Source organism: Peromyscus maniculatus, chromosome 13 (assembly GCF_049852395.1).
Source record: "Peromyscus maniculatus bairdii isolate BWxNUB_F1_BW_parent chromosome 13, HU_Pman_BW_mat_3.1, whole genome shotgun sequence".
Lineage (NCBI taxonomy): Eukaryota > Metazoa > Chordata > Mammalia > Rodentia > Cricetidae > Peromyscus > Peromyscus maniculatus.
In genome coordinates this window covers 6,950,824-6,965,862 of record NC_134864.1, presented here as the reverse complement: position 1 = coordinate 6,965,862, position 15,039 = coordinate 6,950,824, and the positions used below count along the sequence as shown (strand labels likewise).

The following is a 15,039-nucleotide window of genomic DNA, read 5'->3' as shown; positions in this document are numbered from 1 at the left end:
GCAATTGTGCTAAGACGCCATCTCCAAGCTTCAGTGAAGACAGAGGTGCACGGAGGTAGGAAGACTGTCATACTCCAGAGGCACTCACGGATCAAGAATGAACACACAACATGAAAACCACACACAAAACACGGCAAACTAGATGTTTCTAACAAGAAAACACCTCCCGACACTAGCAGACACAACACTATCAAATGAAAACTACCCGCAAGGGCCACTGGGAAGAGGGGAAGGGGTCCGGGGTGCAACCCTGGGCTGCAGCAAGCGTCACTCCTATCCTGGCTCGTTTTTCATTGTCGGTCTGACACAACCTAGAGTCATCTGGGAAGACGGAACCTCAAGTAATTACCCAGATCAGATCGGCCTGTGGCCTTGTCTGGGAGACACCATCTTGATTGATTGATGTGGGAAGGCCCAGCCCACCGGGGGCATCACAATCCCTACGAAGAGGTGGTCTGGGCTATATGAGAAAACTAGCTGAGAGTAAGTCGGAGAGCAAGCCAACAAACAGCATCCTCCAGTCTCCGCTTCCCGGTTCCTACTTTGAGCTCCTGTGCTGGTTTCCCTCGATGATGGACTGGGATCTGGAAGTATGAAAAGAAACAGCCTTCCCTCCCCCGTGCTGCATTTGGTCACACTGCTTATCACACCAACACAAAGGAGACTAGAAAACTATCCCTGGACTACACAGACTAGCACCAGGGCATCTGGTCTACCTTTCAAAAGAACGAGGGAGGAAACTGCCACCAAGGTGTGAAATACAGCTACCAGCCACACAGGCCCCTCTGTCAATACTGGGGGGGGGGGGGTGCCCGACAAGGATGCTCAGCACACAACATGCAGCACAGCACCAATTCAACTGCTCTACGCTGTTACCCATCACAGAGGCAACGCAACTGCTTTACATGTGCCCAAGAATAACCACAAACATCGTCAACCCCAAATACCCTCTCTGAGCAGAGTTTAAAAAAATATCCAGAACATTCCACCAGCCATCACCATTGGGGTAGAAGAAGAAAGGTCATTCTAGAACATTCTGTCAGGCATCACTATTATCATTTGGCTAAGTTGAGAGCGAGTCTCTGGTAGGCCACAGTCCAAACAGGCCCCACTCTTCACTCCTTCCACTGAAGACTGGTGAAGAGAAGCAGGTGGCTGGGGTCACCCACACTGATGATAATGGGCTGAACCTCTGAACTGTAAGCGAGCCACCACAAATAAATGTTTCCCCGTATAAGAGTCATCATGGCCATAGTGTGTCTTCACAGCAATAGTAACCCTCACTCAGACAGTGCTCCTCAGGCTGGTTCCAGTAATGGCCTGTTCACCCTGGAATCTGGAGGGGTGGTGCCCAGACCGGGCAGACAAATCGGATGAGGACAGCCTGGCCTTCACTGCTGGCTTCTGCACACCTCAGCTCCAACGATTAGCTCCCTTGACCCTGTGACTTACCTTCTCCGTTATACAAATGCAGTTAAGAGCCTCCACTCCCTCAACTGGGTCAGAAAAATAGTTTCCAAGCAAAACACCGAAGACACTGGACAGCCTGTCAGAAACGTCAGGGGCCCTGTCTGTCACTACAGTTATCCAGGCACAGTAGAGACAAGGAGGTCACAAACACCCAAGAATCAGGAGGGGAAGACACACAAGCTTGGCCTCGCAGCACAGTGGGACCACGGTTTCCAACGGTTCTGCTCTCAAGTGGAAAGCTAACTTAGCGAAGCAAAGCTTCGTATTCTCTGATACACTGGTCGGTATCAAAGACCCTGCCATCCACGCAAATGACTTAATGTCTAAAGTTTCCGCTGAACCTTGAAATCCAATGGAAGACAAGAAATTCAAACAGTACCACAGCTCAGGGCACCTCAGAAGCCGGTTGTGAGAGGCAGAGAACGGCAGGGAGGTTAGGCACAAGATGCAGGCACCGAGGTTAGCCATGACTGCCTGGTGTTTTCAGGCACAACGCTCTAGGTTCCTGCATCATCATCTGGCTTCAGTTCTTTCTCAATAAACCAGGGTCAGGACCAGTTAGCCCTGTGAGTGTCCCTGGAGACTGAATAAATCAAAGATCCGGCTGTAGTCACGGCCTGGCAAGACCTTGCAAATACCAGCCAGCGCTTCCCTGACCCTCTCTGCTCCCATTTCAATGGCACGCTTTGCTTTGTTTCCTTAAATAGCAGGAGGAGCGACCCAATGCCTCCATGTCAAAGCTCACACCAAACCCATGTTTTGCATGTTCCTTTCCAGGCCATGTTTGCGAGCTCTGTGGTGCCAGCAGCACCAACTGAGGCAAAAGACAACCGCAAACAAATGAACAATCTCAAAGTCTCGGGCGCCCAAGAGTTTCCCATGATGCCCAGCTTCCCATCCTCTGCTAAGCAGTCAATCGGTATTTTGCTCGTCTGTGTCAGTCACCTGTTTGTTGCTCAGCCTCCAGGCACAGCCCTGACTGTAGAACTAATCGCCGCCATTCTCATTCCCGTCCTGCTCAGAGGAAATCATTCCTTCTCTCCACTGTGAGAATCAAACTCACGCTCAGCAAGCAGTCAATTTCCAGATGAGTTTTTAAAAAGGCTTTTATGACATCTTTCTCCGGTTTCATGGCAGCATCCCCTGAACCCTAGAAACATTACAATTTTACCCCAGGGATGCGTAAGACCACGGCTTTCTTGGAGCAGGCTGTATTCGAGATTCCCAAACAAGACTCAAGAGTATCTAGGTGTATGTGTATTAAACAGATAATACTCCGGTAGTCCGTGAACTACCAGTGAACGGTAAAGTTGGGTGTAGAAAAGATGTTCTTTCTACCAGACTGGCCATCTGCCTGATCAACTTCACATAGGCCAGTTCACACAGACTCAGCGAAGCTATTCCTGTCAGCAGAGGCAATCGGGCTATAAAATGTAGAACTGTCGGGAAAGGCTCTTCCTCAACAGAGGGTCATTTTATGAAAATCTCACAAGGGAACTGGGCTGGAGGGAAATGTACCACTTGTGTGGCATCCATGTGAGGTTGCAGTCAGGGAGCCAAACTCCTCCGTAACACAGGCTGTGGTGCAGGGACCCAGGGTGAGAAGGGACCGATGGGCTCAGTCCTTTGCCAGGTCACCTCCGAAGCTATGTCGCCCCCTGGACTGCTTACCTCCTGGGCAGCTTGCCCTCTGCCCTTTCAAATCACGCTCACACATCTAATCAAATTTCCCCAGTGTCCTCAAATAAAATCCAAAGGGGATGGAAGTCCAGAAGGGACTCTCTGGCCAGGCACCTTCCTCTGGCATCCTTCCCAGGTACTCTGGAAACCCTGTCACCGCTGTATCCCTCTCCGTTCTTTGGATTCTCCAAGCCTGGAACCTGACTATCCACTGCCCCCGAGATGCCTATCCTGCCTACTCATTCCTTCTTGTCACAAACGTCCTTTGGGAATCTTCTCCTGCCCCAGCTTTAAACTGTGAGCCCCACTGTGTACTTTAACGCACTCTCCAGTGATGGGTAGACACCCAGTGAGAGCCGTCTCTGGGGTCCGGACACCTCCTCCACCTACCTAGTCAGGCAGTGAGTGAGTTAATGTCAAACCCAGCCGTGGAGGGAGCACCTGGCACTCAGAACCAAATAACAAAGCTAATGAGCCCTGAGCGTTCCGGACTGCCAGCCAAGTCAGTCCGTGACCCTCCTTAGGGTTTTCCAAGGCCCCCAAAATGCTGCTTCATGTTACCAATAGGTAGATGAGTCACACAGACAGGCAGTGCCAAAACCACTTTCAGGAGACAGGCCAAAAAAATATTCCACCTATAAATTGGTTTTCCTGTCTTGCCAGACTGGAGCAGTCCTGTGACACCAGACCGCAGTCTGGAGGCAGAACTGTAGGCTGCAAGGAACTTCTCTCAATGAACTCAGAGGCTCCCAAAGTCAAGTCAGCACCATTCATGATGCAGTCTCCAATCAAAAGCCCATAAACGCCCCCAGACACGAGGGCATGACCTGAAGAGCCCAGGGCCTCGGCTCTCGAAGCTGACTGAACACATGGAAGTCACCTGGCCCCTTCCTAGGTGCAGTGCCCCCCCAACCCCACCCCTAGGTTCCAACAAAAGCACAACTTACTTCTAAGAGCAATGCACCTTGGGAATTAACCCCTGAGAGGAGGAGGGAGGCTGCTTTTAGAGCAACCAGAAACTGCCCCCAGTGGCATTACCTGCTGAGGGGCTTACTGTACAGGGTTGACAGTCACCAACAGTCAAGATGGCTGAGAAGTACTTTGTAGACTTTGAACAAAATAAAAGTCATCCTAAGAGAGGTTTATACTGAGAGACACATGCTTACATTATGTTTATGAGATGTTCCTTGAAATGCAGCTTATAATCAGGGCAACTATGAACCGTGTGGTCACATGGTAAGCGTGCCTTTAATACCAGCACTCAGTACTCTGGAGACTGTGGCAAGACGATCTCCCATGAGTTCAAGACCAACTTGGTCTATCCAGCAAATTTTAGGCTAGAGCCAGGGCTGTCTCGATAAAATAAAACAAAATGTATACGGTAAACTCAATACAGACCTGATGTCAAAAGCAGGAATACAAATCCTGTTTATTAACCTGAAAACATCAACTTCAGACAAGCAGTTTTTTTTTAAGTGTTTGTTTTTTAAAATCCCTGTGTGCCAGATGCACCATGGAGTGCCCCCCCCAGCCTATCACTCACATAAAAACGTGAATGGCTCCATCATCGGGTGTGTGACCGTGCTAACCTGACACCCTCCCCTTGAATACTTTATCCTAACGGGAGCATGCAATTGTTGAGTAATTCAATGCAGAAACAGGTTTTGTTTTTTTGTGATAATCTTTAGAAAAGTAAATCATCTATTTTGTCAACAACTCATAACATATTCACAGTGGCACAGGATGCTTCCCAACCCCCCACCCAACAAAGCACAGAAGCCTCTAGCAAGGTGCTTCCCTCTTCCTGGGCTCTTACTATCTGACCAGACCCACCTATTGGCTAGGGCCCGGAGAGCAAGCTGCAAGCTGCAGTATCTCATCTCTCTTCTTCCTCTTCCTATCCCCTCCTCTACCTCGACCCTGCTCCTTCTCTTCCTCCTCCTCCCAGAACATTGAACAAAGGGCAAGGCAAACATGATTGCTCTTTAAAGGTCAGACGGAATGCCCAAAGAATCAAAACCCAGCACTCAGTTTTGATGACGGGACATCCCTGACCAAGTCACCCTGAACCAAGTCACTTCCCTGGCCATAAGACACTCTATTCACTCGAGCCGGGCGGTGGTGGCGCACGCCTTTAATCCCAGCACTCGGGAGGCAGAGCCAGGCGGATCTCTGTGAGTTCGAGGCCAGCCTGGGCTACCAAGTGAGTTCCAGGAAAGGCGCAAAGCTACACAGAGAAACCCTGTCTCGAAAAACCAAAAAAAAAAAAAAAAAAAAAAAAAAAGACACTCTATTCACTCAATATTTATGAACCAACTCCAGTGTGCACACAAGACTCACGAGAGACCCCCCCTCCTCTAAACCAGAAGGAACCCCAAATCTACCTCAGATAGTGTGTGGACATTTCTCGTGATCTCATTCAAAAATCCCAACAGCAGGAGGTCAGCACTTGAGGTCACCACTTACAGACAAAAGGAAGCCTGCAGGTTTGTGATGGGGCCAAAGCCCAGGTTCTTCTGCGCTGTGACACTCCTCAAAATGAAACAGGCCCCGCGAAAGGCCACTGGAGAGGCCCCTCGGGAAAAGGAACTTCTCAAATTCTAGCTCACCAACGTCTCGCTTCAGCTATTGTTTGCCACAATGGCCTGGTGCAAACGCCGCCTGCGAGGGGAACCTGATAGGTAGTCAGTTACTGAATTCCCAGCCCAGCCGGGATCTTTGGGATCTTCCTGGATGACTTCAGGTGATGCAAACTAGCCTGTTTCAGGTTTGACTGACCACAAAGAAACAGCTACTGACTGACATGTCGCAATGCCCAGCAGAGGGAAAAGCCCAATAAATTCAGAAGAATCTGAAACCACAGAAAAACTCTTATGTTGAAACACACAGTTATTTCAAGTGGGTGTAATGGTGTCGCCAAACAGTGACATATCCTCTGCTTCTATCCGAACAACTCTGATAAAAACATGAGAGAAACTAGGTGTGCAGGCGTGAACAGCGAGGATCTGCAGTGGCTGATGGCTGTCGGGGATGGGTCCTGATGTTGTCCACAGCCTTACCTCCACTATGGGCTTGGAGAGGTAACAAATTCAAAAATGGCATTTCCTGGCACCACCCCCTTAAAGGTATGGCTCCCCAGCACCTGCCAGGAATAGAGCTGTTCTTGCAAAGGCCTTACGGACAGATTTCTGAAATGAAACACAGCAACAAGAAAACACCAGTTTTGTGAGAGGATGCCAGAGAGAAACGAGGCTAAGGGCAAACTGTAGTAGCCAGGACTCCAGGGCTGTGTCCTGCTCACCCTCTAAGCACCACTGGACTGCACGGGGACGCTGTGGGCCAGCACGCTGCATGAATTTTTTATATGCACTACATTGGCACTCATGAATTGTTTTCTGCCAGATCGTTACATAGTACCTTGACTTTCCTGTTATGCGCGGGCCACATGTTAACTCTTGACGAGGCTGCCTCTCCGGACATAATTCTTGGTGAATTTCAAATGATCAAATGCACTTGGATTTTTTTAGGGTATTCCTCTGACCGCTTTGTATCCTAAAGCGACTGAACAGTCAGATCACTTTACGAAAGAGCAACAATGTAACACGGGTAAACAAAGGCAAGGTACGCCTGTCTGGATTAAAAATTAAATTGCATACAACTTTGGGACCACTACTCGACAGCATTTATAAGTAAGCTATTATTCATAAGCTGGAATACTAAAGCCAGAAATTACTCTGGTCATATATTCTAAGTTTTAGAGTGCCAAGATGCCTAAGAAGAGAAAATTAGGCTTGTCACTGCCTGGTGGGACAAAATCACCACTGTGCTTCACTTGGCCAGTACACACACACACACACACACACACACACACACACACACACACACACACACACACACACTGTGACTGAAAACCTACTGTACACGGAAGAGGTAAGGAGGGCAAGGAAGAAGCTCCGTCCGTCAAGGACACACTCGTAATGGCAGTACTGGGCAGCCAGAGGCAGAGTGAGCCTACTGCTGAGTTCCAGGCTGGTGAGAGGTAATAATGTCTCAGAAAACTAAAACCAAGGAATAATACCCAAGACTGTCTTCTGGCTTCCACATACACATGCATGGTCACTTGTACAGAGATGTGCACCCACCCACACATAGGTACGTTACTCCCCGCCCCCCCAAGTCACATACACATGAAGGCAAAAGGACACTGGACAGAGGCAGGTAACAGTACAGGGCAGCTCTTGACCTCAGGAAGCCAGGGGAGCTCTCTTCAAGGAAGCTGGACTGGACCTTGGGGACGGAGGTATCCCATGAATGATGTCTTTAGAACAGGAGCTCCCTGCCAGCCCCCCACAAAAGGTTATGCAAAAAAAGCTGCAGATGTAATACCTGCGCCGGTACTGGGGGGTTGTTCTTAGCCTGCTGCTCCCAAAGAGCATCTCTCCCTCCTTCCCTGGGGCCCTCAATCCTAGCACCCCTGTGATGCCAGCCCCTGAACATCTGAGAGCCCTTTGGCCCACCTCTGGCTCCTGCCATTCCGTCCATCAGCTCACCCTGGAGTGATGATGGTCCTGCTTCTCTTAAGGCTAGTATTGTTCTCCTTTGTGCTGTAAGTTTCCAGTCTATCTAACTAGCACAGCTCCTTCAGGCCTAACCCAGACACTTCCAGGCCTTCATCCTGGGACTCTCAGTCCCCTTTTCCCACATAGCACCTGATCCCCACCTGCTTCTGCATACGCATACCCTTAGCCTACCTGTCCACCTTCACCAGTGACCCAAGGCAGCAGCTTTATAAGTAAGTCTCCTGAGCCCTTCTTCCTACAAAGCAGAGAAGAGCCCCGGCCTGTCCCCTCTCCTGTGTCCTTCTCTCCCCTGCTTGTGACCTGGTGTCTCCTTCACTACTACACCCAGGGGACTCCAATGCCTCTTCCCAACCAGACCTGCTAACCTTAGCTGGCTGGGGCTGAAGATGTCTTGCTAATCACAGCTGGCAGGGGCTGAAGATGTCTTGCTAACCATAGCTAGCCGAGGTTGAAGGACACTTCTCTCCCGTGTACATAATGTTACTAAAGAAAGCTATTAGGTTTTACAATAATTATACTGTTAATGGTGGTGGAGAAAATATAGGCCCCTTACATATGTGCTAAGCCCAACAATTCAAAAAAGACCCTTGGGCTTTCTCCTTTACCAACATGGCCCAGGGAAGGCTGCTGAGTCTCTCTGCCTCTGCTTTCACGTGCAAGATCCCCTCATCACACACACCCAAAGACCCAATCTTCCAGTCTTCTTCTTCTTCCAAGCCAGAAGAAGCAACCAAGACCAAACAAGAAGGTCTACCATTACCGGGTTGTGAACGGCCACTTGAGACAGCAAGAGGCAGCTGGGGAAACTGGCCTCTGCCTGCCTCCCGCAAGACCACAGCCCTTCCCTGAATAATCTTCTACACCAGGGGAAACATCAACTTGCCCCACCCCACGCACACAGACAACGCAAATTCAGGGTTTTGGCCATGCCTCACCCTAAGCTTCCTGCTCAATTCTCTTCTCCCACAAATTCCTCATTGTATTACATCAGTGGTGCCGAGGCCTGGGTTCATGTGAGCATCACCTGGGAGTTTCTGAAAGCTACAGATGGGTGGGGGAGACGGCTCAGGAGGTAAAGTGCTTGCCTTGGAAAGCAGGAGGACCTGGATTCAGTCCTCACAACCCACAAAAAAGAGCATCACAGTGGTGCACGTTCACAATCCCAGGGCCAGGGAAGCCCACTGGCCAACCAGGCCAGCCTACTTGGTGAGTCTGAGGCCAGCGAGAGACCCTGTCTTAAGATGTAAGGAGGAGAACTGGAGAGATGGCTCAGCAGTAAGAGCACCTGTTGCTCTTGCAGAGGACCTGGGTTCACTTCCCAGCATCCACGGGGTGGTTCCACCTGTAGCTCCACTCTTGAGAGAATCAGACACCCTCTCTCCTGACATCCTTGGGAACCAGGCACACATGTGGTGCACATACATGCATGCAGGCAAAATTAATAATTTACAATTTTTAAAAAGCGGGTAACTCCTTCAAATTACAGCAAGGTTGATCTCTGCCTGGCCTCCACTTGTATAATACTCACATGTGCACACTCACAAACATGCACACACGTGTACATACACACACACCAAACTCTGGAGGCCTGGAGGCCCACACCCAGAGAGGTAACTACTGGGTTTAGTGGTGGGAGTGGAAAGAAAATTTTTAAGCTCCCAAGTGACTTTAAGGCAGTCTGGGTTTTGAAGCCCCCTTGCTGGTCAAATTAGGTTGCACAGTGTCCCCCAAAACCCTTTGCAATGTTTGCTTCTAGGCAGACCCTGCCCAAGCTGGGCAACTATGTCACCTCGCTAAAAGGGTTGGTGGGGGGTTCGGCACATGCAAGGTGAGCTGGAACCGGGCTTTTCTTTTTCTTTCTTTCTTTCTTTCTTTCTTTCTTTCTTTCTTTCTTTCTTTCTTTCTTTCTTTCTTTCTTTCTTTCTTTCTTTCTTTTTTTTCCCCTCCGGCTCCTACATATGGTTAAATGTGTAGGAATTTTGCCAGCCCACGCTGGGAGCTTAAAATCAGCCAGGGTGGGAGTGTTTACACCACACAAATTGGCAGATGGTGCCATCCAAATCCTTTGTTTTCTCCCCTGGAGCAGGTTCCCAGCACACACCTGGCTCCCAGCCTCCTACATCGGAGGCTGGGTAAACAGGCCCTCAGATTTCAGGAGGGTCCTGAGAGCTGACATCTTCAGGGTGGCCAGGAGAAGACTGGAGGAGTTTGGAATCATAAAATTCTCTTGTGGTGGCAAATACCTTTAATCTCAGCACTTGGGAGGCAGAGGCAGGCGGATCTACAAAGTGGGTTCCAGGACAGCCAGAGCTGCGACACAGAGAAACTCTGTGTGGGGGGAAAAAAAATCTCTCAAAGAAAGGATTTTTTCTTTTTCCTTCCTCCCTCCCTCCCTCCCCCCCTCCCTCCCTCCCTCCCTTCTTTCTTTTTTTGCTCAATCAGTTCAGAAGAGTTGGGCTAACCGACATCCACAAAGTTCTCCTGGGACAAGTATCTACTGAGCAGATAAGAATAATCTCATTAGTGTGTCATTTACTTGGCTGTAAAAAGGAAGGTGGAATCCTTATCTTACGTTTGCTTAACAGCCTTCCTATAAACTTAATTCTGGTGACACCATCATCCCAGAACACCTCTCTCAGTGGTACAAGGGCAGGCTTCTGGTCGACTCTGACTTAGCTCAACTGCAGAACCCAGATCTTCCAGATACATCAAGCTCTGCCCTGCAGACAGGCAGTGAGGACATCCGCTACAGAAGTGAAGGTGTACACTGGCTGCCTTCCATGAGGCTGAGCTTTCACCACCTTCAGAGTGTGAGCTAGTTTGTAACTGTGTAAGAAAAACAGCATCCAGCTATTTCCATGCCTGTTTCTTAACACTCCCTGAATGCATGACTGGGAGTGTTTGCTTCTTTAATTTCAGGACTCTGTGGGGGTGATGGAAGCCTCTGGGATACACAGATCCAGGTTCAAATCCCAGCTCAATCACACATCAGGCATGCATGTGGAAGAGTTAGCAAAACTCTGTGGCCAGCCTTCCAGTCAACAAAGGTTATTTGTGCAGGCTCCCTGGAGTGCATACAGGAAGACTCCAAAAAGACACAGGAAGTGTCACTGGAGTTCTCAGTGTGATGTTGTTGTGTGACAAGACTTTTCCTGGGGAGACACTACACACGTCCACTCACCCCAGATAGGAAGCCCACAAGAGACCAAAGTACAAATACCACCAAAGTCCGACTTGGCAAACCAATGAGTTTTATTGGGGCTGCTTACAGGAGTGTGGGTGTAGGATTACTTGCAAGAGAAGAAATGATTCAAAGACAGCTGCATCACCAAAGTCCGTCCCAGCACGGGTGAAGCTCACAAAAGCTGGGGACCTGGAGCACACTGCACAGCCCGCAGGCAGCTCAGCAGGCTGGAGAGTGTCCTTTCTAAGTGACTCAGTTGGTCTAAACCTCTTCCAGGCAGCGAGGGTGGTTTCTATTTCTTCCAAGCAGCTGGTCTGATCTCCTTTGTGACCCTCACCTTTTACTGCTTAGTCTGGAAAGGGTCTAGTAAATCTGATCAGTTTCAGGGACTTCCTGAAGCTATTTGGAGTTGCTTACCTTCGTGTTTAAGGAGCTTCCCTGCAGGATGCAATGGAGGAAACTTAACACAACAGATGTCTAGTTCTCTTGAGTGGCATCATAGCTCAGTGACAGTTGAAAGGGCAGAGTACCTGGTAGGTGGCCAAGAGACCAGATGGTCTACAGGATGTCACCTCTCCCTCCTTAAAACTCAACCCCAAACGCTTCACTTCTGAAACACTGTGCAATCTCTGTCCTCTAGAGGCTCACTTCTTCTCCCAGGAGCTGGCCTCCAAGCCTGGGGTGTGGAGTTATGCAACACAGATGTCCTGGGGCCTGCTGAGTAGCTGGCCAAGGCTTCTTGGAGGACACTGAAAGCACATGCATTGTTCCCTGGGTGTCTTGGGGTTTGGTCAATAATTTTCCCCGTCACTTCTCAAAGAGGGGCAGCGTGTGTTGTGCAAATCTTTGCGGAGCCAGGACCTACCTGAAGCCACCAGAAGCTGTGCTGGAAGTGGGGTGGCCCAGGGCTGCGGGAGCCAGTCCACTTGTGGTGAGCACGGCTATGTGCTGGTTATCCTCATCCCTGGCTGTCAGATTGTAACCTTGGGGCAAGGGAACCTTGGGGCTTATCTCTAGGGCCCTGGGAAATGTCCCAGAGATCTGGTTCCAAGTCTCAGGAGAAAGCCGGTGACACAGACCCATGCAGGTGTCAAGCCTGCACATAACAGAGCAGTGGGGAGGAAGGCTGTCCGCTTGCTGATTCCAACAGCGAGTTACGGTGCCCTGGAACACAGTGGCTCTGGCCTCCTTCCGGTCAAGGGCTCTCAGAGAAACACCAATGGCCTTCTCCCCCAGGAGGTGCACGTGCACACACACACACACACACACACACACACACACACACACACCCTCCCACATGGTTTCAGAGAGCCAAGGGCTCTTAATTGGCTGGGAACAGAGGACTCAAACCCAGGAGGCCTCCCAGGAATCAAGGGCGTAAACCCCATTCATCATTCATTCTCCTTTCCTCATTATCAGACTAGAAACCAACACGAGAATAAAAAGAAAGTCTATGCAAACAGCCTGGAGGGGAATAATTCCAGCCTGCTGCTGGATTAGCAAACAGCAAAGGAGAAATTCCAGGAGGACCCCCGCTTCGCCGTGCCCCCCCCCCCACTTCTACCTCTGCCCAGAAAATTAACAGCACAACTTCTATTAACAATGGCAGGAATGGAGGATGTCTTATCAACAATTTAATCCAGCCAGGTTTCTGGACCCTTCCAAGCCCCCGCCTGAGCTCCCATCTGCAACCAGACCCAGGCCACATCAAAGTGCTAGGGGGAGCAACCATTAAAAACGAAACTATCAGAGGGTCACCAGTAACATGAAGAGAAGCTTCCAGCCCGGCTCTTGGCGGGGAGACAGGGTGAGGACAAAAGGCAGCCTGTGCCTCACCTCTCTGTCTGGGTCCCTAGTAATTGTTCTTTAAGAACATTAAAGCCTGGTGCCAGGACCTGGGGACAACAGGAAAGAAAGGAAAGTCCTCAGAGACCTCGCTGGCATTTCTGCAGCCAGCCTCGGAGCTGGTCATTGTTCAGTCGGTAAACACGTGAGACATGAAACAAATCGCTGGGAAACCAGGTTGTTCACTTCATGCGTCCTCCCAGAACCAACTGTTCTCTCTTGGAGGATGCCCTGGGCATGCACCAGGCACCAATGCCCCCTGACTTCAGGACACCCACCCGTCCTCCCAAGTCCAGAAGGAGCTGCAGGGAAGCAGCCTGGAGAACCCCAGCTACTCCCAAGCTTCCCACTTTGAAGGACTTGGCCTGCACCAACAGGGAAATAGGAGTGTGTTCTGGGATCCCTGGGGCCTGCCTGGATCTTGCTTCCAGGGCAGGGTAGCCAAGCTCTAGGTAGCCTGTTTTACTGGATGACATCGTGGAACAGCTAAATGCTCCCCAGCACATTGAAATACAGCCGCTGTCCATCTAAGGATGCCAAAACGCTCCGCAAACCACCCATTATTTTTTATGGTGGCCTAGGAAGCAGATTGAGAATCATTACTATCATTTTTACAAGGCTCGGCACCAAAACCACAGACAGGGCTGAGGTACCGGGTCTCCCCTTCTCTCCATCTGGACCCACCATCTCATGGAAAACCCCAGCACATCAAAAGGGGGACTCGTGACTATCACAAACAACCTCTGTGGTGAGGCACGCCAAAAAAATCTAAACTTTGGACACTGGAGAGACAATCAGAAGGGTGGGAAGGGGATGGTTTCCTACAAGGGTTTTTTCGGGATTATGCAAGAAGGTGCCAGGTATAATTCAATGATTAAATCTACAAGGCTGTGACACCCCCACCCCCGAACATGAGATCAGCGTGGGTCTCTTGTTTGTTTATTTCTGCTCTGGACACTCATTGCTTTTATAATCAGAGCAAAAGTTATGCGAACTTTATTTCTGCTGCTAAATCACAGAACACCAATCAGCTGCGCTAGCAAGGGAAGAATAAACATGAATCAAACCCAGCACGGTATTCCCTTTCAAATCTCATTGATCCACGAGGCTCCACAACCTTCTGCGCACACAGAGCGGCCAGCCAGCCAGCTCTCCACTGCTCCTCCCGTGCGGCATCTGCTGGCGCCCCACACACCCGAAAAGGGCCAGCACCAGTCAGCCCCCCAGTCCACACCGCGAAGCCCCCCAAACCTGTACACTGCACTTCCAATCCCAGCTAGGAGCCTCCTGGCACCTAAACTGGGACCCTCTAGAAAGAAACACTCGGGGGCGCAGGGCGGCTTCCCGGTAAACAGTACTTGCAGAACAACGCTCCTCTATCCGAGCCGCTCCCACCCGTGCACCCTGGCGCTGTCACCTCGAGGGTGCTCGGTCACTCGATCTCCAAGACAGAAATCGGAGTTTTCAATTTCATCCTCCGGGAGGACTCTCCGAAGTAGTTGAAATGTGCATTGTCACCAAGTTTAACCGGGAGCCGCGCGCCCTTCGCTCCTCCCCAGAACTGCGCGGGTGGCGCCGCGACCCCTCTCAGCCCTCCCTGTGCCCCAGGCCCTAGCGACCACAGTCGGCAGCCCGGGCCGGGCCGAGACCACAGAGGGCAGGACCCACGGAGCTCTAGGGGTTCGGAGCTGCTCAGGGCTGGCCAAGCCCCTGCGCCTGGGATGCAGCCCGAAGCCACCCCGCGCGCTGGGGTAGGGTGCTCCGTCCGGCCCCGGGCTTCTCGCCGCGCCTACCTGGCTCGCATGGCGCCCGGCGGGTCCTGCGGCTCCCTCGTCGTGTGGGGCTCGCCCGGCCGGGGGCGCGCGCGACTCCGGGAACCACGGCGGTGGAGATCGAGGGGCGGAGGTGGTGAGGTGCCCGGACGCCGCGACAGCTCCGAGCGCTTGGACCCCGCCTGCGGGCGCAGAGGTGGTCTGGGCCGGGGCGGGGCGCGAGTGCGGGCGGGTCCTGGTCGCAGACAGCGGGCGCGAGGAGGGCGGAGCGCAAGCCGAGACCGCGGGAGGGTTGGGGCCAAGGCTGGGGGCGGAGCGGGAGCGAGAGGCGGGATCAAGCCCAGGCTGGGGCGTAGAAGACCCGGGGCGGAACTTCACGCTAGGGGCGAGTCTCGGGCGGAGGGGCGGGGCCTAGGTGAAGCTGGAGCTGACGTGGGCGGGGCGTGCTGGGAGGGGCGTGGCCAATGCGAGGCTGGAGCGAGTAGGGGCTGAGCCTGGAGCTGGGGGG

At 51.4% G+C, this 15,039-nt stretch overlaps 1 protein-coding gene across 2 annotated transcripts in view; it reads right to left on the bottom strand.

Moving 5' to 3' along the window:
- Positions 1-14,811, bottom strand: part of Sh3bp4 (SH3 domain binding protein 4) — an 80,951-nt gene extending 66,140 nt beyond the window's left edge. Inside the window, exon 1 of one of the 2 annotated variants that reach the window (XM_006988647.4) lies at positions 14,553-14,811. The gene's annotated coding sequence lies outside the window, so the exon portion shown is untranslated. Of the gene's footprint in view, positions 1-14,176; positions 14,461-14,552 lie in introns of those variants that run through there. The other variant, XM_076549560.1, reaches the window with a different exon arrangement.
- Between the last annotated feature and the right edge of the window lie 228 nt (positions 14,812-15,039).